The 24,419-nt window shown below is 41.3% G+C and overlaps 1 protein-coding gene across 5 annotated transcripts in view; it reads right to left on the reverse strand.

Annotated features, from left to right (window-relative positions):
• SEMA5A (semaphorin 5A) overlaps positions 1-24,419 on the reverse strand; it is a 484,691-nt gene that overhangs the window by 346,893 nt on the left and 113,379 nt on the right. For 4 of the 5 annotated variants that reach the window (XM_060146861.1, XM_060146858.1, XM_060146860.1 and 1 more), the window contains exon 2: positions 12,786-12,880. The gene's annotated coding sequence lies outside the window, so the exon portion shown is untranslated. Of the gene's footprint in view, positions 1-12,785; positions 12,881-17,971; positions 18,039-24,419 lie in introns of all 5 variants that reach the window. The other variant, XM_060146859.1, reaches the window with a different exon arrangement.

The following is a 24,419-nucleotide window of genomic DNA, read 5'->3' on the forward strand; positions in this document are numbered from 1 at the left end:
CACTGATTAGGAAAATCTCTCCATGTTAACCAGGAGTGATTTAAATTAGTCTTTACATTAGGCTGCATCATATCATAGGCATTCTTATAATATAATTGATACATAATATATAATCAGTTGATACATACTCAATATTTGGGGTAGTTTTTATAGATTTTGGGGGGCAAAGGAGAGCACTGAAAACAAAGGTACTATAGATACCAAATGTACATACCCTTATACATGTATGCTGGTGTTTTCATTTTTATACTCTATATTCCCAGGAGTGGTAGCGCTGCCTCAAAGAATGTGTACTTTTTAAATAAGAATTGTCAGACTGCTTTCCCCAAAATATAAACAATTCACATTTCCCTCAGGAATGGGTGAGAGTCCCCTTTTATTAGCATCCTTACTACCAGCAGCAAGTGTTTTCTTCCCTTTTTCTTTTATTTTTTTTTTGATAGTTGGAAGTGGATGGAACATTATTTCACCTACTTACTGGACATCAGAATTTACTCATATGTGAATTGCCTATTCATATCTTTGCCCATTTTCTTGTGGGCTGTTTGAATTTTTCTTATCAATTTACATAGCTTTTTGTATATTAGAGATATTAACCTTAAGGCCATAGTATGATTTACAAATATTGTCTGTATGTGATACTCAACTTGTTAGATTGTTTACATTATCTTGTAGCATAGATAATTTTTTTAAATGGCAACCAAATTACATTCTAGTCCTTCAGTTGCCAAAAAAACAAGAGGAAATCAGCAGAAAATTCCCAGTCTGCAACTGCTAAAATTAAGACTCAAAAACCCACTGAAACATAAACTTGGAAAGGATCCAGTATAAATAAAATGACATGTCCAAAAGTGCACTCTTCACCATTGGCACAAACGTCATTTTTCCCCTTCCCTGGCTGAGAAGAATGTGACTACCCACACAGTAGATAATGTGGCTGGTCCTGCCTGCCCCTTGGGGTGGATGTTACTAAATGTAGCGCTATTTGTAATTCTTAAATCTGGGCAGATTGTTTGTTTGGGAGTTTTCAGCTACAAATACTACTCTGTGCTGTCCAGAGGATGGACTTTTTTTTTTTTTATCAGAACAGATACATGGTATGTTTAGCTCAGAAACTATCTCCAGCATTGGGAGAATCAGGAATCCCAAAAGTAAAGCAGTGTAGCTGTGTATATGAAATGGGGTGAATTAGAGGGAGAAACTTCTCTCTGTCTCTTTAAAAAAGGTATGTGGCATCAGGGTTTTTCTCTACTTTAGAGATAAAGAAACGAGAAGGCTAGCGTGAGGTACAGTCCACCAGAGAACCGGTTCCTGACATTTTCATTGAGAGTTTGTTTTCCAGCTCTGTCATCTCCCAGAATTTTGCAAGTAATCAAGTCCCAGCCTTTTTCGTTAGGTGGTAAAGTGGGAGAGAAATACATTTATCATTTTAGCTGATCCTTGCAAGCATCTTTTAGTGTTATTGGGTTGTTTCATCTTGTTGCATTTTTATCGGACTCTCGTTGGTATCAACATTAAAGATGCTGTATATTGTTTCTAATCCCAAAAACTGTGGAATAAAATCAGTCTTAAAAAGGATATGAAATGACACACTGGAAAAAAAGTAACTTAATCTTTAGTTCAGCTCATCAGTTTTAACAAGTGCTTGATCACTGTGCCTTACAAATTATGGGTGTCCTTTTCACAACGGTCTCTGTGTGGACTCTGGACGCTCAAACCCATGACTTCTCAACATACAACTCTGTATCCTGGCTTACAGCAGAACACATCCGTCTCGGGGAATCTTCATGGCCAGTGTGAAATCTTATTGTCACTAACTAGGAAAAATGTGAGTCCTCAACTTCACATTCATCGGCTCAATGCATTTCTCTTTGATAGAGATCAAAATTCTAAGCCACGGATAAAATTCTGGTGGCATCCTAAGATTTGTATCTTTGAGCCTTTTACAAAAGGTGTTAACAATGCAAGTGGGGTTCACTAGAATCCTTGCAGGGAATCAGACACTGAGTGGCTCTCTGGCCTGCATCATTATCCGCTGCATTACTATTAACAGCATGTCATAGAGTCTCTTACCCAGCACATTGCAATGTTCACAGAGATTCATTTAGTCAACAAATATGCAGATGGCTGCCAGAACTGACGTTCAGAATGTGAAATTCGCTGGCAAAAAACATTCCCCAGGCCTCCTAAATACTGAACTTTCACTAGCCCACGGTCCCTGGAAAAAAATATAATTACAGTAATTAAAAGAGCACACTGAGGGATGAGAGAATAGTAGCACAAAATTTTAATTTCAGAAAGTAGCATGTTGTTAATAAAGAAAACTGGGTAGGTCGTTAAAACCCACGTCACACCTTGCCCCATGCCTCCCAAGACTCAACTGGCAAGAGACTGTTTTTGAGAAACGGTGGGAACCAGAACTGCTGATTGGAAGAAAGAGCAAAATAAAGGCTGAAAATAAATTACATTACATCACATACAGTTGACCCTCTTATCAGCAATTTCCATATCTGCAATGCAACCAACCACAGATCAATCTGGGGAAACTGAGGACCAACTGTATTCACTGCACTCCACCATTTAATATAAGACTCTTGAGCATCCTTGGATTTGGGTATCCGGGAGGTCCCAGAACTAATCCCCTGCAGGTACCAAGGGACTACTCTACTTCACTGTAAGGATATGACCTTATTTCCCATAACCAGAATGGCCTTTTAGGTTACAACAGTGAAGAATTTTGCTGCTAACACGTTGAATGAAATCCCTCAAGGGGAGAATTACCTTTGGGACTTTTTGTCCCTTTCAAGATCACTTCTGAAGTATCAAAGCACTAGTACGTCAAGCGGAATATTGTAAAGTGCTCTCCAAGGGATACCAGCCCCCTGCTCAAAGCCTCCAACACCCACGGTTCTGCCTGAGGTGCCCTTTTACTCGCTACAGTCTCTCCTGGGTGAAAGGCCTGGACTTGAAATACTGTCAAATATGGAGGTGACTCCACAATACTGATCTCTGGCCCCAATCATCCCCAGACAGTCCAGACTCACATATATGACTGCTTATTCTCTCTGACCTTCAACCCCAGTTTTATATGACCCTAGGATAATCCCTGATTTTCCTTCCAAAATCTACACAAGTCCCCAGAACTTCTGTCTCAGTAAATGGTCCACAATCCAACAACCTACTCAAACCTAAAGCTTACTATGGCTCCTAATTTTTCTTCCCCTCTCCCCCAGTGCCCAAGCCACCAGAGTACCTCTGACCCTGCTTCTAGAAACGTGCCACATCCATCCAGTTTCTCCACCAAAACCCTAGACGGTACCACCACCATGCCTCGCCCGGTCCCCTGTGATGGCCATCTAGCTGGTCGTCCTTCTTCCCCTCTTGCTGCTCTACAATCCGTTTTCTCCATGGCGACCACGAAAATTTAAATGACAATTTAAAAATGCAAATAAATCCTGTCCCACTGCTACTTCGGCAAAGGTTTCCCAATGCCCATAATAAATATCGAGGTATCCTGTCCTGTCTTACAAAGTGCTATGCACCCTAACACTTGCCCATCTCTTGCTCTCCATTCACACCACTCTCCCCTTCCCCACTGCACACAGGTAGCCCAAAGTTGCCCCCTAGTCACTGCCTATCACATGACCCTATCTGGATTCTCCACATTGTACTTACCACTATATGTTACTATTAGCGTTTATAATCTAACTCTCCCCCAAAACATACATTCCATGAGAAGTAGGAGGCTTCATATTAGCCTGTATATCATCAATACCTAAAAGAGTTCCTACCCTGTGTGTACTCAATAAAGATCTGTTTGGAGAGAGCAGGTGGGTGGACACAGGTTATTTCTCCTTGTCACTTTCCTTGCAATTTTCAAGAAAATGGTTAGTGTGTTACAACAATAATAGAAACACAATTTCCAACCCGACATTAATTGGGATGCCCCTGATGACCCCCGTGTACAGGAAGAGATGCTTCAGAGGCACCATGTGTTTATACAGATGTTTTATCCACGATGGATTTTTGTTTAAGATTAACCACCAATCATGTGTTTTCTGCAAGGAAATTACACAGGGAGAGTGGGTTCCAACCCTCAAAATACTTGCTGCCTCAGCAGCAAGATACTATGTGCAGCAAGATACTATGTGCAGAAACCTATAGCTGCTTTTAAATAACATTTAGGATAGGTGGGTCTATTGCTTTATAATTCTTCTCTGTCATAGTCTGCCATGGGAGCTCCCTTGGTGACCATTATAAAATAAAGGGGGTAAAACACACTGTGGATTCAAAAGTTATAAATTATTCACTGGGGTCGGCGTCCAAGTAACCTCTAAATTACCTTAGCAAGTTTCTTAACCTCTCCATGCCTTGGTTTACTCATTTCTAAACTGTGGATAATATTAGAACCTGCTGTGTATGGTTGCTGAGAAGATGAAACGATATAAATAAAGTAGTTATACCAGTGCCTGGGATGTAGGGTGTGCTCAAATAACTTTAGCCACTGGTATGAATTATTGCTAAGTTAGTACCAGTGGTTTATAACATGTTCCAGATTACGAAATGCTGGAGAACCTCTATCAAATTTCTATTATCATTTCCACATTACAAGGGGCTGTTCAATGACCTCCTCTTTTTAACTGGTCCAAGTCCTTCAGACCCAAACATGCAGGCAGGTGGAGGTGACATAGAATATTTACACTCCACCCTTTCTACGCGCGGGGAACTGGCCTGCATTCGGAAAAAGAAGAACCTACTCCAAATCAATAGTCTTCACAAACCATGCACCTGTGGTTAGAAATGTTAGCTGTAGGTATCTCTGACCAGTCAGGATTTGCTTAAGAAAACAAAAATGACCTTGTAAATGCTCTTCCATAAAGACAAAACTTGAACCAGAAAATAACAGTCAAAGTTAGAGTATACGTGACACTTAACATTATAACCACAGAACAAAGTTAGACCATCATAATTCACTTTCCTTATTATTGCTATTATTATGACATCCCAGAAAAAACTTCTAAGACCTTGACACCACCCTAATTCCATCTGGATTATGAAATAATCTTAGAAGAGCATAAAAGCACATAAAATAGAAAGCTGCAAAAGAAATGTAATCAGCTCCTAGAAATATAGCAGTGGAATGATCAAGTTAGCATATAACTACATATCAAATAGAGTTAAGAAGGAATTCCAGAAAAAAAAGAGAAAAGTCATAGTTGGGAGAAAAGAACTAGATTTGCCTACTAAAAATATGCTTGCTTCAGTGAAGATATTTCAGAATGAGCATTTGTATGGGAAACACGTGGTCATTCCATGCTTCACTGATGTTGTTCCTTCTTCTTTGGGTCCTACTGTGTGCCTGGCCTGTGGAAGCTTCCTACCTGTTGGTCACAGCTCAGCTCAGAACATGTGTATGTGTTCAGGGATGGGTGATAAAAATGGTGGCCAGCGGTCCACACCATCCAATGAAAACCATTGTGTGTATGTGCACGTGCTTGTAGCACCAAGTCAGTGAAAGATCATTTAAAAGGTGCTGCACAGCTGTGGATCCTTCTGTAGCTATCAATTAACTTATCAGAAACTCATAATTAAGCCACAAAGATGGGCACTAGTACACTGTTTTAGACATTTATTTCATTGATTGTATTCCTGCCTTAGTGACCTTCATGAGCTCAAGGCTAGTGCTATCTGTGCCTTTATCTACAAACCTATATATCTATCAACATATCTGTATCTATTTATATCTATCTCTCTATCTACCTACCTATCTGTCTATAGATATACATATTCAACTGACTCAGAGTTGTGCTCCCAGCATAGCAGGGACTCTGTAAAGGCACATCAGTGCTGTTGTTTGAACATGCACATCCCTGATATCTGCTTTACAGGAAATACGACTTCAGAGTTCTGAGCCTGGTCAGCCCCTTAACCTAAGAGTCATGCTACTCTGTGCTATTTTTACATTTAATAATACGTACTCCTTGAAGACAGATACATATGAAATTCCAGTGCAATAATAAGAGTGCATGTGAACACTCAATTTAAGAAAAGTTAAATGCCAGGAAGAAGGAGACACCTGATCCTACTGCATGGTGGAGGGGGCCATTGGTCTTGGTCTATGTGATACTAGACTACTGTCAACTTCTCCTCCAGTTATCTTCTCGACTCATAGACAACCATCAGGGAGAAACAGACTCCGGAAGGATTGTGCAGTCTTTCCTCTCTAAGAAGTACTATGAATGATGTGCACTTACACTAGAAAGCAGCAAACACTCTGGAAAAACAGTGGAATGAATGGCCTCAGCTGGACAATATGGGGACAGTCCATAATGGCTACCACAAATCTAATTATTTAATTATTGCAAAATCATGAAATAAGCATCTTAAATCAAACATAGCATAATCAGAAGGCTGGAGGAGCACATTCTTATCACACTCTTAAGGACCATTACAGTAAATCATGTTTTACAAAATTTCGGTCGGAATCACTTCACTAAATAACACGTACGTATTCAGTGCTTATTGTGTGTTGAGTATGGGGAAGATGAACACAATCAAGTCAAGGGTTTCCTGGTCTGAAAAGGAAAGACTGCGTGTTTACAAGGAACAGTACAATGAATCCAATTTTAAATTGCTATTGTAGGGACATGCCCAGGAACGTGGGGACACAAAGGATGTGCCACGTAATTTATCTAGCCATGGAGACAGAAGATAAGGGTCTATAGAGGAGGTGACATGTGAATTGAGAATCGGTGAACAAGTAAGCACCCACCTGCTGGACAATATGGGGAAAATTATACCAAATACACTAAACTCTGGTTGGGGGTAGAGGGTGAATAATCCCATTCCTTCCTCTTGCAGACAATCTCATGTACTTCCAGTTCTGTATCCAAATTAGAAATAGGGTTTTTCTTATCCAGTTTGAAAAATCCCAAAAGGTCCATCCATCCATCTACCCAACCAATAAACATTGACAGCTTTTATGTCTCAGGCCGTTCGCTATGCCTGAAGATAGAGCAATGATCAAATGAGGCAAAAATCCCTGCCCTCATGGAGCCTACATTATGGGTAGGGCAGAACTTATTCAAATGGTGAGGATGGCGGGGGAAGAGGTGAAGTCAAGGCACTGAACCCTTCGGACTCCAGTAGGGAAGGGAGATGAGCAGTTGAGGTAAATGGCCAGAGATGTGGAGTGACACCAGGGAATGGTGGTGTCCTGAAGCCAGATGGAGCAAGTGCTTCAAGGAGCTGAGAAGGAGGGATTATACTGTACAAACGCTGCTGACACTGTCACGTGTGATGCTGCCTGCATGTCGACCACTGGATGTAGCAACATAGCAGGATTGATGGAAGGACTGTGTGGTCCAAGTGGGTTCCAGAGGAAGTGGACACACAGGAATTGAGGATAATAATTACAAACAAATGCTTTCAAGGAATTTTTCTGTACAGAGAAGAGAATTAGGTCATAGCTGGAGGGGAAATTCAAGCCAACACTTCATTTATTTTTAATGGTTTAATGTTTGCATTCCTATTGGAAAGATCCAACAGAGCTGGGAAAATAAAAACTGATGCAAGAAAGAAAGGGTCTTTGAGTAGAAGAGAAGGAATGGGATTTTGGTGTCCAAGCTGGAGTCTTGGCCTCAAGTAGAACTGTTCAGAGTGGCTACCAGGTGGGATGTGTGATTGGCCAGTTGGGGCAAGAGCCTCACCATCACTGTAGCAAGGATGTGACTTTCTATGGAAGGAGGAAGAAGAGCTCTCAAAGGCTGTGAAGCTGTGAGCAGGGTGGTCACCTCCCCCCATCCCCCCAAAAAACTCTGAGCAATGATAAACAATTTAGATATACCCACCTAATTCCTCAACGCTGGAAGTGGAAGATCTGATCACTATTTTGAGACATTGTTATACGAGAATATGCTGGTATTTACTTCCCAGAACCTCCTGACCATCTCTCCAACCTTTGCTTTTTCTGCTTTGGTTTAACCAAGAGTGGTTACTGCCCAAGCTTTACGCAAAAGCAAATGAAACAAAATGACTCTGCTCCCTTTGTGGCCTGGGAGGCTAAAACAGACACAAACACACATGAAAACCACATGAAAGGCCCCAGTGGATAAAACATGAACTGATTAGGTTTGTAACCCTGCAGCTATAGGAGCCTCTCCAATACTCTGATCTGGAGACCACAAGGCAGGAAAACCTCAAGTCCCCTGAAATCCAAAAATCCAAACATGGGGTCATTTTTATGCCCTTTGGAGATTTCTGCCAAAAAAATATCTTACGCACAGTTTAATCAAGGGGGCAGTATCCTCACACACACACACATAAAGCTTCAAATCCAAGCAATTAACCCCACACACCTCTGCCCCTCAAATCGGTGTCTGAGAATGAACAGTACACATATGCCATTCCCAGCCCGACTTAAACACAAAACGAAGGAAAGAACATGGATTCTGAACTTCACCACACATCTGTGACTCACAAATATGTATAGTAGTCACAAAGCCGGGACTTGGCAGTTACTCCCCTAAACAAGCAATTAAAAAAGGCCAAAATTCCAACAGGGAAGAGAACAGGAGAGAAAGTAAGGTTTCCCCAGCTCCCTAACGGGAACTCCAATGCCTCCTCGCGTGGATAATGGAAGCAGACAATTCTCCTGTCCATGGACTTAGCTAATGTGGAGTGAGATGCACACGACAAAACAGATCAGATCTGCATGGGGCCTTTCCAGATCGCCTCATGGAGATTTTCCATCCGGCTGACTAGACAATGGGACAAGAATAATAAGATGTGGAGACCACAGCTTTAGTATTCCAGACTTTATTGAGAATGACAGGCTAAATCTTGATCCCCAAATACAACCACACAGTGTGTTTAAGCAACAGCTGTACCTTGAGTCAATAATATACATAGAAATGCATTGCAAATACCACAAAATAGAATTCCTATCAGCACAGAAGCACCACCTGAAACAATGACAGCAAGACTCAGAATTTTACAGCCAACAAATCTAGAAAACTAAGGAAAGATGGAGACTTGAGTTGGGGTTCAATCCTTCCAGGTTCACGTCATCTCAGAAAGAGAAATCTAGCTAATTCTCTATCTTTTGGAACTTATAAACTATGAAACCATTATGGTAGGCACATGAAAATTAATATTTTAGGTAAGTGCTTTAAAAGTCAACAAGTGAAGACATCAACCAATACACATGAGATTCAACCAGTGTTGCCTTGGTCTTTCAGATGCACCACAGAACATTTAATGCAAACACCAAAAGTTAGGAACAGAAATGAAACAAGAGGAAAAACACTGAGATATGACTTAATACTGCTCAGCATAATGAGTTAAGTTCTATTAAATAAAAAATGTGAAATACAGTTGTTAAAAAAATAGGTAAAATGCAAAAGTTAACCATTCCCTGACCAAAAGAGGAAAGTAAAAGAATGAAAGAATTTCGGTTGTCTGGGTGTAAACTTGGTCTCTATTTGTAGGATGAAGCAATGTGTCGTTGAGATCTCTCATTCCTACAAATATTTTGATTGTCTGAACATATTCCTTAGATTAACATTGTCAGATAACTTTTGTCAGAGAGCTAAAAGAGAGGCACAATAAAACTATGAGAAGAATTACAAAAAATGATAGCTCTTCTTAAATAACTGAACTCTTCCCTGAATGAAAGAATTGAATATTTTTAATAACATCAGAAGAAAATAAAGGAAAATTTTTATTAAATTTCTAAGCACTGGTGAAACAATTATGAAGGAACTATTTGGCAACACTAAAATAAACTTCTTTAAGCTTAAAAGGATAAAGTTAACAAGCAAATAGAGTGGGGGGAAATGACAACAAAGGGTTAATATTCTTTTTTTTTTTTTTTTTTTTTTTTGCGGTAAGCAGGCCTCTCACTGTTGTGGCCTCTCCCCCTGCGGAGCACAGGCTCCGGACGCGCGCAGGCTCAGCGGCCATGGCTCAGAGACCCAGCCGCTCCGCGGCATGTGGGATCTTCCCAGACCGGGGCACAAACCCGTGTCCCCCGCATCGGCAGGCAGACTTTCAACCACTGCACCATCAGGGAAGCCCACGGTTAATATTCTTAAAAATAAATTTTGTTAATATCTGTAAGAAAATGCTGAATCTCAAGAACTAAATGGGTATAAAATAAGGACTAACAATTCTTTCACACATGTAAGTTCCCTTTCTACTTTCCCTCTCTCTCCCTCTGTCTCCCCCTTCTCAAAAAATGGCTAATTATCACAAAAAGTTTTTACAAATCTACCAAATACCATAATGACTAACAATAGAACATATAAAAGGAAGCAATACTATTAAATTGATTAAAAAATTAATGATGATAATGATAGTAAGGTTTTAGCAAAACAAACTCTCTAACATATTATTGGTGAAGTATAAATGTCTAGGACACTTCTGCAAAGCCGACTGGCAATCTGATGAAAACTCACTGGCTCTGAAATAGCAAAGCAACTACAGCTATTCTGACTTAATGAATTAACCTTCAATTTCAAAAAAAAGCTTTATAATAATAGCTGATATTATGAAGCATCTACTTTATGCTCCAAAATTCCTACTCTTCATAAGGTAGTGATAGTGTGAGGTGTAAAAAACCAGAAAGCAGCAGTGGAATCCAGGTGTCTGCTACACTCCCCTTGTCATGATCCTTTCACATTGTCTATGATTTTTGTTAACTGAAAATAATATATACTCCAGCAAAGAAGAAGCAGTTAAATTACATTATAGTGTCTTTACATGATAGAATATTATGATGCATTAAAATGAGATTTATTAACAATTTTCAATAAGATGATACAGGCAAAATTTTATGTCTAGTGTTATTTCAACTCTGTAAAACATTTCACAAAAGACTACAGTAACTGACAGCAGTGATTGTCTTTGGTGGAGGCATTATGGGTGAATGTTCCTCTTCTTTTACATAATTTCCATAAGTAGCATTCACTATTTTAATCCTTTTTTTCATATTTTTAAACTGCAAAACTACAACATTCCTGAGAAAACTTTAGATAGTGAATATATGGCTCGTAAAGGGCAAACACCCTCAACCCCATAGATAATCTACTGAGAGTCTGGTATGTACTGATGTATGTTCTAGCAGACTTTGTAGCACACAGGCACTTGTGTGCAGAGACGGTGTGTGTGTGTGTGTTTAAGATGAATGGGATTATATTGAATATATTATTCTGCAACCTGCTTTTTCCAGTTAATAAGGTACCACACACAGCTTTCCAATACTTTTATCATCTGAATTTTACTTTTTATATCATTGCCGTTAAAGTGAAGAACACTTTTCCGTTACTTGTGGAACAAGTACCAAGGGACGAGTGGCTCTGGAAAAAGGCACATCTTCAAAAGTGATCCTACATCAGGCTCACGGGCTTGCTACAGTTACTTATTTCTATGAAAGAATAGGACAGGTCCCTGCTTAAACTCCTTCAAGAAACACAAATTAATTGGCTTTGCTTTACCCGTCTTGCTAGATGATAAGCAGTGAGATAGAGAGTCAAACAAGCCTTGAGGTGTCAGAAGTATCCTTTTGTAAGAAAAAGTTAAACAGAAAAAGCTAAACAAAAAACAAACCTACTTCATCTGATGTATGTGGCCGAGGGTATGGCCATGATTTAAGTATGTCAATCTTGTTCAAACTTGACTCTTGTAAACATCTGCTTTTGCTCAGAATAAAAGATGAAGATTTGATACCAGAACACTTCTGTGCAACATAATTACAAGACAGCCCAAGATAATTGCATATTTGCCCTAATATGTATAAGCAGCAGCATGTATAAGGCTACAAAATAAAAATGTCACATTTAGAAATTATATGGAGACCAAAATAGGAAATGCTACCTGAACTTATTTTGTAAATGAGCTATACATTCCGGATTACCAAAATATTCTTGATCAGGCCCTGTTTTGAGCAGAGCTATAGTCTAGGTGCTTGGACTTAGACTAATACACTAGAGGCATGCCGACCATGGAAAGCATTGGGACACCAAATGCACTCACTCCAAGGAGTAGGTTTTTGCAGCTACAGTAGACTTCATTAAAAGTGGGTTATGATTAAATTCTGAGCGTCCAAGCTAAATTTTGTTAAAGGACTCATACCTACTGGCCACTAAAACACTCTCACTCTCTGCACTGGAATCTTTGAGCACTGCATGTAGATCAGGGCTCAGTGAACTACAGCCTGTGGGGCAAATCCAGCTCAGCTTGACAACAGTCTTTGTAAACAAGTTCTACTGGAACACAGCTACGTTTGCTCATTTACATATATCATCTGTGGCTGCTTTAGGCTACAACACAGAGCTGAGTTGGTGTAACAGATATGGCCAGCAAATCCTAAAATGTTTACTACCTCACCGTTTTCAGAAAAAGTTTACCATCTCCTGATATAGACTGCTGTTTGAAAAACTGATTTCTCACTATTTATTGTGAGCTTTTCTTTAAGGACCTGAGTATTTCCAGTACAGAATAAAAGTGTGTCTGTCCTTATTCTCAGGAGCCATTTTTAGTGCTAAGAGGTAGTACTGGGTTAGGGCTTAGAACATAGGTTCACATCACAGCTCTGCCTCTGACCGCTTGTCAGATCTTGAGCTGATTACTTAACTTCTCTGTGCTTTCACTTTCTTTCTGGAAGCCTGCTCATTCAGTCACTGCCATTCTTAACAGCAGATATAAGTGATGCTCATTAACCATCACAGTACCTCAATCTATAAAACTGTTGGCTTCTTCATTTCCCACTGGAGCGTCCGACTTACCAAGGAGGGAAGGGATGGAGTGTTTCCTTGATCATGTATCACACAAAGGACCCACAGTCACTCGGGCAGGGCAGCCCAGCTCTCACATACCAGTGCTTCAAAAAAGAAAAGAAAAAAAAAACCCAGAGATTCTATTAACCCACTTTAAAAGAGGCCATGGTCATTTTTTATCGATTCTGGAAAGTTCCATGAATGCCTTGCACAGCCAGCTGCTTTGGCAAGGCTTAGCACAGAACAACAGAACGACTTGGAAATCACAAATGTGACAGCCCTAGCCTCGTATCCCATGCACCAATGGACTTCTTTCTTCAGAAAAGAAGAAATAAAAATTCAAATATTGTTAATATATGAGAACAAATCTCATGAAACTAATAAAAGGACCATCATTTCACACCTGTTTGAATTACTTTTAGCAGTTTGAACATCAAATTCAGACAGATGGTGTGAATCTACCCATTTTATGATGGCTCTTCCATTCTGTTTTGGGGAATATATCATACCTTAAGTAATGCATTTCAAAAATAGGAGATAGAGGCAGAAGGTATAGAATAAACGATACTAGATTTTGAGCTTGTATTTTTATTTACATATTAATTTGTTTGATGCACAATATGATAACTTTATTTTAAAAAGGAATTGTAAACCATGAAAATAATTCACTTTACTAAAACCACGTAAAGTTATCCAATCTGCTCATTCAATTTAACACATAAAAATCCTGAAAACTTGATATCGGAATGTGATGAAAAACTACCACAAAGCACCAGCCTCCCTAGAACCATGTATGCCAGACATTGAAGAAATGAGTTACTTTCCATTTCATATTCAAAAAAGAAATGTGTCCATTACTATTTAGTGATGCCTGTCACTTCATATATTACAGTTTGAGGGCTCATGGTTTTTCTGTTGTCCTAGTTCATGTAGTGTCTTTCTACTCTTTTCAATCCGCAGTTTCTGGCTGCCATAAACCTCAAACACACTGATGTTGCCTATCCCAACACAAACACTTGAGTAGCAGCTGAGGATGATGATGAGAAAAGGGGGAGAAGTTCCCAGAACATTCTGGAACATTCTGGCTAACCCTCTATGCCATGATTCCTACACTGTCTACTTAGTAATAATCTAAAGGCCATCTGCCTGCAGAAGATCAACTGAATTACATCTGGAAATTTATAAGATTTTCTATCTGCTGAAATGCCATTTGAAAGTCCTGAGGTTCGGAGGTGAGAGGGCAGTAGCTGGGTGACAATGTCTCCTTATGAGGCTCCTGGCCTCCATGAGGTGCCTTTGGTAAGTTCATGGGAAGCAAGTGGGTGATCCAACATATTCAGAACTTATTCAGAACTGCCCGGGAAGGCGCCCACAGCCCAGGCACATTCATGCACTGCAGCATCACTGATCCCTATGAGGTCCCCGCTGAGTCTTTGAAAGTCTGTGACTTCATACTTTGGAAAGGAGGAGGTGCAGATGCAAATCCTTGAGGCCAAAAGAGGAGTAAGGGAGCTCTCCCCAAGGTAAGAAGGCATACTCAGCCCAGGAAAAATTCCTAGGAGCAGCCAATTCCTTTCTCACAACACCAATAATATCTCCTTTGGGTGTGGCAACAAATATGTTAGTTGGGGCTTCTTTATTAAACAGCATGCTTGAATACAACAACTTCCGCTCTTGAGCCCTGAAATCTATTTTACAATTAGTACTAAAATTTCTTTGTATTTGTTTATCTCTTAATCAAAATTTAACTAATAAAGTTGGACAGGTCCACCGGTTACTGCCATGAATACCCAGCAATTCCTACAGACTCCCATGTGTCAGAATTAAATTAAAAACAGGGCTGCTAATTAGGTCTGGAGGCTAAGCGCCCCCATCCTCCCTCAGTGAGATCATAAATTAGCTGATGTCGCCTCTCAGCTAGGACATCCAAGAGTCACGCCTACAGAGAATGGCCAGCCTCTTAAACGGCAAAGGACCCAGAGGCCAAAGAACACATTGGAAGAATCCAGAAGCACTGACACAACCCCACGACAAATACCACAGGAAGAGAACATCCCTGCTGAATCCAGGCAGGGACAGCCTGCAACCTGGACAGCCAGACACTCCAGGCCCAAACTTCAGACTTCAAAAGCGAGTCCCTTTCTTGTGAAAAGGCGACACTCAAGGCACAGAATGCCCATAGAGAGTTCACACAGCTTGGGGGACAACAGGACTCCCTTTAGAATCTGAAATCTAAACCAGAAACTAGTTCCAGCAGCAGGATCCAGGGACATACACCCTGGAAGGCTGTAACTATGCCTGTAGTTACATCAAAGGCGAAAAGCGTGTTTTGCCACCCTGGCCCGTGACAGCCAAGCAAACAGCATCAGGACCTTCTACTATGGAGGGTAAACCCTTGCCTGGGTAGGCATGCCACCCTCTAAAGGAATATATACCATTCAACATGACACCCACGTGTTTTAAGCAGTGTACGGTCAGGAGCGGAAACCACAGCAACAAAGCAGTGACCTTGAATAGGCTAAGCTGAAGTCACAGACATTGGCCCCTCCAGGTCTGGAAGCTGAGCTCTCTCATCCTCTACCAGTGAGGTCATAAATTAGCTGATGTATAAACCGTAAATCACTGCCGTATTTTCCAGAAAACTGAGGGAAACTTCAAAAGGTTAAGAAGCTACAAAGCCCCCGAGGGTCATCTCAGACTGAGGTTGGAATATTTTAAAGTGGATATTTAACTCCCCATTAAATAAGAAATTGTTTATGTTTTATTAATATATATAAATGTCCCCATTTGAGTCGATTCCATATTACCCTTACTATTTTCTCTTTTATTTAATATCAACTTTAGTAGAAACAATTCCTGTGTCCTCTGCCTCATGATTCTCGATTAGAGCCTCACCACGGCAAAAGAGCCGCCATCAGCAATGTGCGGACCAGCTGGGGAGCGCGCAAGGCCAGTCCATCTGAAAGGCCACTCCCATGCACAGCTAAGTTGTAAGAAGGCTCAAAGGAGCAGCTCCAAGGAGCTAATAGACTAGAAAAGCAGACAATTAGGGCACGTTAACATGAAAAAGAGAGGAGACTTCATCCAAAGGAAGGGGGTGTCATGGAATCCTCAGTAAAACGCCAGGATGAGAGTGGTATTTAGGAGAATCAATATGGCAGCTCTGAAGAGAATAGACAAGAATGGGAGGAACCACGGGCGAGAAGCTGCCACAAGAGAACTGTAAATTTTAAAATATTTTTTAAAAGACTATAAATCATAGCCCATTTTTGCAAAACATTAGCTGTATAGGAACATCAGTCTAGAAACTCAGTGTGGACCCATGAGGAATGAATGTCTTTGAAATTAAGACAATAACAAACTCTGAGAATCAGAATCTTCTCACTAGGAATGAAGATACAAAATAAGTAAAGGATATTATTGTTTCCTCCCTCGTCCAACACCACTCAGAGGTGAACGAGGAGTTGAAGAAAATGGGTTGACTGTCTCTGTACACGCCATGCCGCTCCCCTTCCTGACACGGTCCCTAACTTTGCAGTCCTGCGTGACGTCACCTCTGACAGTCTCTGCCGTTCCCTTTCAAACACGTGTGTGTCGCTGGATGGTGCTTGGAGAAATCAACAGCAGACACTGAGGGTATAGAAAGATGCTGCCTGAAAGTAAGGCAGGCTCCTGTGGGCTGGGAGGGTCATCAGAAACCCCCAGGCATCCAGAAAAAGAAAAATGCTGGCAACAGGAACAGGGAAAGGGGCAGGAAAGCAAAAATGGTAGAGAGGAGAGGGGGAAGAGGGAGAGAGGAAAGGAGGACACTTAGAAAAGCAAGGAGGGGAAAGAGAAGCAAATACACAAGCAGCAGCCTGCAGAGACATTGGGGTGCTCTGAAAGGTGCAGACTTCTAAGGACATAAGTGATCACGGGCAGGCTGGGCTCCAGGCAAGAGGGATGAGGGCAGAGCCTCTGCTCCTAAGTTCCTAAGCAAAAATCCCAGCATTCCAGAAAACAACGTGAAGATTGAAGATGAAAAGCCAAACGCACATAAAGCTTGAGGTGATGAACAAAGCATCTGGTAAAGGCAGCGGTCTGTACGGGGCCCTTCTGAGCGTGCTCTGGGGAGCGGCCACCTGCCCCTCCCCTCCAGGCAGATGGTGGCTGGTGTCAGGAGCTGGTCCACAGGGCCAGATCTCCCCAGATATCTTTACACTTAAGATGGGGTCAGGATTCACATTTTGAAAAGTGTTTTGTTTTTAAGACAGGTCTGTTGTTTGTTCAATATCCCCATCCAAACTTTGAACATTATTTGACATTATGATGTATAAATGCTGAAAGCAGCGTTAGAAAAGTGATGAGGTGGCCCAACTCTTAGGGTTTTTTTCTTTTTGGAAAGGTGTTCCTTCACCTCGAGGTTTGCCCGCACTGGCCAGTGTTATGGAATCTGTGCTGCACCCCAGTCAAATTCTGTTTGCAAGCAGTGTCTGAATCAGGTAGCATTCCATAGGGACAACATCAGTGCAAATAGCTGTGGCTTTAGAAGGTTAGAGATCTTGCACAAACATGCATGATACAACAAACGTACGGGGAGAAAAAAACACATTTAAAATCTTCACAGTTGTAACTACACAACAATATTGTATCTGAAAAAGCAAAATGGATGTTTTGCCTTACTTCCCACATCAGTATACACGGCCAATCAGACAGTTTCCTGCGTCACAGTTGGGTTGAGGATGTATCAAAGAATGGCATACATAATGCCACCATTGCGTGTAAGAGTCCTGTCCTCAAAGAATTCACCCTTTGGCTTTCCCCAAATCAGAAATCATCTCTTCAATAACCAACTAATTCATTTCTATACAAATAATGCCACATATTGATCAAGATCACTTAGTAAAAAAAATCTCTTTGATAATTATCTCACCTACATTTAGAAAAGACAAGTACCAAACGTCACCATTTCCCTTCTTTAAATTTCTGGCTGTCTTAGGGTCAGAGTAGGAACCCCTGGAGACCAGCCCCAGCAATGGCCGAGGCTTCAAGGACAGTGTGTCCTCACGTGGGGACACAGGACCTCACATCTGGGTCATTTCATGACACAAGCATCTGGCTCCGAGACCAGCAGAGGTAAACCCTACTTCCCTGAGCAGAAGAGACACTTATGACAGTCGTATCCAAAGAGCAAGATGCACAAGGAAAAGACATACCCTTCCTGCTTGGAGCCTTCCCACACAGATCTGTGCCGAGACCCTTCTCTCCATGAGACAGTCGTCACTGTGAAATGCGATGGTTTAGAAATATTAGACACAGCTGAGAGCTACAGAAAAGGGAGGCGGAAATTGGGGATTTCACTTCTCAAAGCGTTGACTAATCCTAACAACATATGGGAAGAAAAAACCCAATTGTTTTCCATCTCGTCTTCCTGCAGCTCATCCTTTGGTGAGTATTTAAATCTGGTAGGAATTGCTGACCCTGGAACAAATATATTGTCTCAGTAACTGACTCAAAGCTTGTGTAAAAAACTCTTTCTATTCCTCTGTTCCCACACCAGACAATAAGATACGTTCTGAGCTGCCAGGAGGCATGGGAGCAGAGAGAAAGAAAGAGCAAAAAATGACTTTATTCAAGCAAACAAATTGCCTAAAACTAAGCGACTGCTCAAAATGAGCAACTTCTAAGATCGGCTCTCTAAGGATACCAACGTCCCCGAGTGGTGACTACTTTCTTCTTTCTGCCGCCATGTGCCTAGTTTTCAAAGGACAGACTCACTTTTCATGCAGGCAGTTTTGAAGCTCTTGCACAAGTGATTAATTTGCATGGGCAGTTGGCCTCTCAGCTTTCATTTTGACAGCTAAATTGATCCGTCCTTTGTAGACTAGAATATCATTACCCAGAAAGAGAAGGCTGTCGGAGGCTTTTTGAAAAATCTGGTCTCTCAATTCCTACTTGTTCGGAACAACACACTCAACAAGACTACACTGTAAGCAGTAGCTTGCCCACACAAAAGAGATTCAAGATTCAACTTGGGCTCGAAATTCAAGATTTAATTCTAAGATCAAGATTTAACTCAAAAAGTTACTTAACTACTGTTGCTACTTCTGTTAAAGCAAACAGGACGGGCTTGGGTTCTTAAATCAGCCCTTTGGTCATTACATAGGAAGAAGGAAATGCCTGCCACAGATTAAAGTCACAACTGACACCAAAACCTTCTCAGGACGAAGCTGAGCTAAGGCAGACAAAGGTCTCATGCAAGAGCATGAAGGAGAAGACGGTTTTTACCCCTGGAAAGATGGCAGACTGTGAAATTCACAATGAACTGTTACTGAAGCGGCAATGGGGTAAATCACTCAGAAAAAATATTTTCCTAAAAAAAGAACAGATAGAAGAAGTCTTTTGGAACTTTCCAGCTACAAAGGATGCTTTCTCTCCAATTCAGTAGAGAGAAACATAAAGACATTCTCCTTTAACTCAGTAAGCACAATCAGATTAGTACAAACCCATACAAGCCAATCCAATATGCATGCTGGGCTGTGTCAGTTCTGGGCTCTCCACGTCTTCATTTATTTTATGTGCTCAGACTCTAATGCTGCTGTTTTACATGGGATACAGCAACCTGGGCCAAGCAAATCGTGTTTTGATTTAACAGTGAAACTATGCCCTTGTTTTTTGGCTTAAATCCAGCAAATGCACTGAAATCATTTCCGAACGTTCATATCTCCAAAGGCATGAAGAATAATGGACATTTAGTGGCTATATCAATTTACATTCCCACCAACAGTGCAAGAGTGTTCCCTTTTCTCCACACCCTCTCCAGCATTTATTGTTTCTAGATTTTTTGATGATGGCCATTCTGACCAGTGTGAGATGATATCTCATTGTAGTTTCGATTTGCATTTCTCTAATGATTAATGATGTTGAGCATTCTTTCATGTGTTTGTTGGCAATCTGTATATCTTCTTTGGAGAAATGTCTCTTTAGGTCTTCTGCCAATTTTTGGATTGGGTTGTTTATTTTTTTTGTTATTGAGCTGCATGAGCTGCTTGTAAATTTTGGAAATTAATCCTCTGTCAGTTGCTTCATTTGCAAATATTTTCTCCCATTCTGAGGGTTGTCTTTTTGTCTTGTGTATGGTTTCCTTTGCTGTGCAAAAGCTTTTAAGTTTCATTAGGTCCCATTTGTTTATTTTTGTTTTTATTTCCATTTCTCTAGGAGGTGGGTCAAAAAGGATCTTGCTGTGATTCATGTCATAGAGTGTTCTGCCTGTGTTTTCCTCTAAGAGTTTGATAGTGTCTGGCCTTACATTTAGGTTTTTAATCCATTTTGAGTTTATTTTTGTGTATGGTGTTAGGGAGTGTTCGAATTTCATTCTTTTACATGTATCTGTCCAGTTTTCCCTGCACCACTTATTGAAGAGGCTGTCTTTTCTACATTGTATGTTCTTGCCTCCTTTGTTGTAAATTAGGTGACCATATGTGCATGGGTTTATCTCTGGGCTTTCTATCCTGTTCCATTGATCTATATTTCTGTTTTTGTTCCAGTACCATACTGTCTTGATTACTGTAGCTTTGTAGTATAGTCTGAAGTCAGGGAGCCTGATTCCTCCAGCTCCATTTTTCAGGAGAACAGTATGGAGTTTCCTTAAAAAAGTAAAAATAGAACTACCATACAACCCAGCAATCCCACTACTGGGCATATACCCTGAGAAAACCATAATTCAAAAAGAGTCATGTACCAAAATGTTCATTGCAGCACTATTTACAATAGCCAGGACATGGAAGCAACCACATATATATAATGGAATATTAGTCAGCCATAAAAGGAAAAGAAATTGAGTTATTTGTAGTGAGGTGGATGGACCTAGAGTCTGTCATACAGAATGAAGTAAGTCAGAAAGAGAAAAACAAATACAGTATGCTAACACATATATATGGAATCTAAGAAAAAAAAGGTCATGAAGAACCTAGGGGTAAGACAGGAATAAAGACACAGACCTACTAGAGAACAGACTTGAGGATATGGGGAGGGGGAAGGGTAAGCTGTGACAAAGCAAGAGAGAGGCATGGACACATATACACTATCAAACGTAAAATAGATAGCTAGTGGGAAGCAGCCGCATAGCACAGGGATATCAGCTCGGTGCTTTGTGACCACCTAGAGGGCTGGGATAGGGAGGGTGGGAGGGAGGGAGACGCAAGAGGGAAGAGATATGGGAACATATGTATATGTATAACTGATTCACTTTGTTATAAAGCAGAAAGTAACACACCACTGTAAAGCAATTATACTCCAATAAAGACGTTAAAAAAAAAAGAATAATGGACATTTAAAACCTGCTGAAATCAGTCCCAATGACCTGTCGGGTCTTCCATTGTCAAAGGTGGGCTCCAAGACTAAGGAAGAAGACAACTCCTTTCTTCATTACTGCAAGAGGCCAAGTTGCTCAGAGATGCATTTGTTTCATGCTTTTGAGGCTACAGCAGGATTAACACTACATGAATCCCTGGGTGTGTTGCATAACCCAAAATCTACTTGTGTTCTATTTGCCAGCCTCTCAATATAAATTAGTGATAAAAATAAGAAATAGGCTACTCTGTATTGAACCAGATGGTGTCTAACTTTCCTATAAACATGGCTGTGTTTACAGTGTTTACACATGTAGGGGACTAGAAAGATTTTCATTTCTTTACATTTGGCAATGAGTCATGTCACCCGTTTCAGCACAAACTGTACTGAAACTTCTTCCCCAGGAAGAACCAGCATAGCTTCACTAATGTTTAAAAACAACCATGTCAGCTGCCTTAGATTAGTCATGAAGCCGTTCTTCACATCCTGCAGCCTCCAGCAAGGACAAGATCTGATCAAATCGGACTCACTAAATGGAACCAGAAGGCCGGGCGCATCCTGATGCAAACCTGCTGTAGAAGAGACACTCTTTTTTGTATGAATCAAAGATGCTTTCTCCATTTTCTTTGCAACACACACCCTTAAACATGTCAGCCCACGACCCTGACTTAAATGCATCCCCCCTACCTGCGTCTCTCTCCCCATCCTTGATTAGTGACACCGTGGACAAAAATATCTGACCTGGGACAGGAGTGTTGAATAATGGGGAAACTTCTGAGCTTACTGACTATTAAATGAGCCACAGTCAATTGCTAACCACCACATTCAATACAAGCCCTGCTCCACTGGACTAAGTGGAAAGGAAACAAGACTGGTTTGAAAGACAGACAGCATTTTACAAAATTGTGTTCTGTTATTTTCCATTGACAAGCTCTACCAGTAAATGTGACAACACAGGGAGAGTCATCCAGGTCATGTCTGACCCATACAAACCCCCAGTGACTGTTTTTCCTGTCCCTTCTCCCTGCCTCCAACACGGGGTGGGTTTGGGTTTCCTTTCCATAAACTGTCAAGAAGACAAATCCCTCCTCTTTGGGATGGACAGGATGAAACTGACCACTGCCATTGCTTTGTGTTTTTTTTTTCTTTTGATTTTACAAGCTACTGAGAAAGTAACTCCCCTCTTTGTGGTACATATGAAGTTTATTTATGAATCTGAATCAAGAACTCTGTATTTCTTGCCCTTTTGGATTATATCTTGTTGGCTCAACCTCATCACTCAAGCCAATCATCCTAAGGGCCGTTCCTGCATCCCAGCTGGTTCTCTGAAATCCACGTGTCCCCTGTGTCCCCATGCGATGCAGTCACCCCTCCTCTGTTTCCAGGATACCCAGTGCCTGCCTCTGGTTATATCATATCACCCTCTGTTGTTTATTTGTCTGCTTCCCCCATCAAGGGCACTCATCCTGTCCTATTCAACTTTGAGTCCCCAAGCTCAGGCTTAGGCAGACGGGCAAACATCCGATAAGGTTTCCTTCATTTTACTTCCAGGCGTGTGCAGATGATAATGGACCCACGGACCCAGGGGGAATAATTCTAAAGTCAGCTTCTTGAGATACTCTTCCAACTTGGCATCACATCATCCAATCTGACAGCAATCAAAATCACCCAGAAAAAACAGAGCACACCAAACCTAGGTGGGATCGAGATGCTGCCTGGCCCTCCTCCAGGTCTAGAAGATGCCAGGCGCTCAGCAGGTGCCCGGGTAGGAGATGGTGGATGGCGGCTGTGTGGGAGAGAAAGTCCTGAGGAAAGGAAGTCACACCTTCCTGGACCAGAGGCTTGAGGCTTGCCTTGATCCCATCTCTGCTCAAAATAAAATTCTCCTTTCGCCTCTCTTTAGGATTTCAAGTCTCAGAGGCAGCTTTCTGATGTTACTCCTACAGGTTTGGGTCCGCTTTTCTACATCCTGTTTATGCTCTTGTAAGATCCAAACTTATCCCAGACTCTCCTGTGCAAAGAAGCCAAAATTGCTCTCTTCTTATCTATGAAGCCGACTGACATATACAAGGGTCCTTCTGCAGACTCCCTGGGAGAGCTGCCTCCACTCCCCCCAAAACCTCTCTAGGTGCTCAGAGATGTCCCCATGGAGAGATGGCCACTCACATGAACAGAGTCAGGACAGGAGAACAAGGCCAACCCGGTGGCCAACAGTGACCAGTCAGGAAAATGCCTTTCCTTAGTGATATACACATTATGTTTTGTAAATCGAATGCTTATACTGATAATTCCCTTAGTAAACCCATTTTTCACAGCTACCAGGTGAATTGCTAAGTAAAAATTACTCTAAGTTCTGAACTAATAGTGTTCATTTGAACTGGAGTGTTTCCTACATAGCAATTCTGTAGCGATTGATTAAAACAAAATCTACAGTGTTTTGTCCTTGGGCTTCCGTTCTCTCTATAATCACGGGTTTCAGGCCCCTTCACCCACACAGTGTCCTGAACATACTTGACCCTCAGCTGATGGCCTGCTCACCCTATGTCCCTTCTCCCCAGTTAACTGCAGAATAAGGAAGTATAAAGCAGCTCCCTTTCACCCTCTAGTTTTCCACGTCACACATAGCTTTAGAAAACATGAACGTGCTCTGGACAACGTGAACGTGAAATTATGACGTGCTTTACCCAGTTAAAAACTTAAAAGCATTTGAGATAATTCAGTAGCAGAAAATCAATCTGTGCTTAGGGACATTTTATGCTTGACTTTAAAATGTGCATTTTAATCTTAATGTTATGTTTTTTGACTCCGTTCATACTTAGGCCTACAAAAGTGATGCTATTCCATGAGGGTAATGAGCCTAACAATTGAATCCAGCTTTAAAGAAAGGTCTATATGACTCTAGTGAAGAGGACAAAACAGTGATACAGAAAATAAAGTCAAGTGACAGCAGGACACAGACTTGTCCTTGCTTTGGGATTTTGTTTTTCAAACTATATATTCATGTTAAAATAAGACATTCTTGGGCTTCCCTGGTGGTGCAGTGGTTGAGAGTCCGCCTGCCAATGCAGGGGACACAGGTCTGTGCCCCGGTCTGGGAAGGTCCCACATGCCACGGAGCAGCTGGGCCCGTGAGCCATGTCCGCTGAGCCTGCGCATCCGGAGCCTGTGCTCCACAACGGGAGAGGCCACAACAGTGAGAGGCCCGCATACCGCAAAAAATAAATAAGACATTCTTGTCACATCAGGTTTCTCATCCACGTCCCCTCTCTTGGACCAGCAGACAGCTAGCGTCTCAGCACAGTGTTGGTGCAA

Source organism: Lagenorhynchus albirostris, chromosome 3 (assembly GCF_949774975.1).
Source record: "Lagenorhynchus albirostris chromosome 3, mLagAlb1.1, whole genome shotgun sequence".
In the NCBI taxonomy this organism is placed as follows: domain Eukaryota; kingdom Metazoa; phylum Chordata; class Mammalia; order Artiodactyla; family Delphinidae; genus Lagenorhynchus; species Lagenorhynchus albirostris.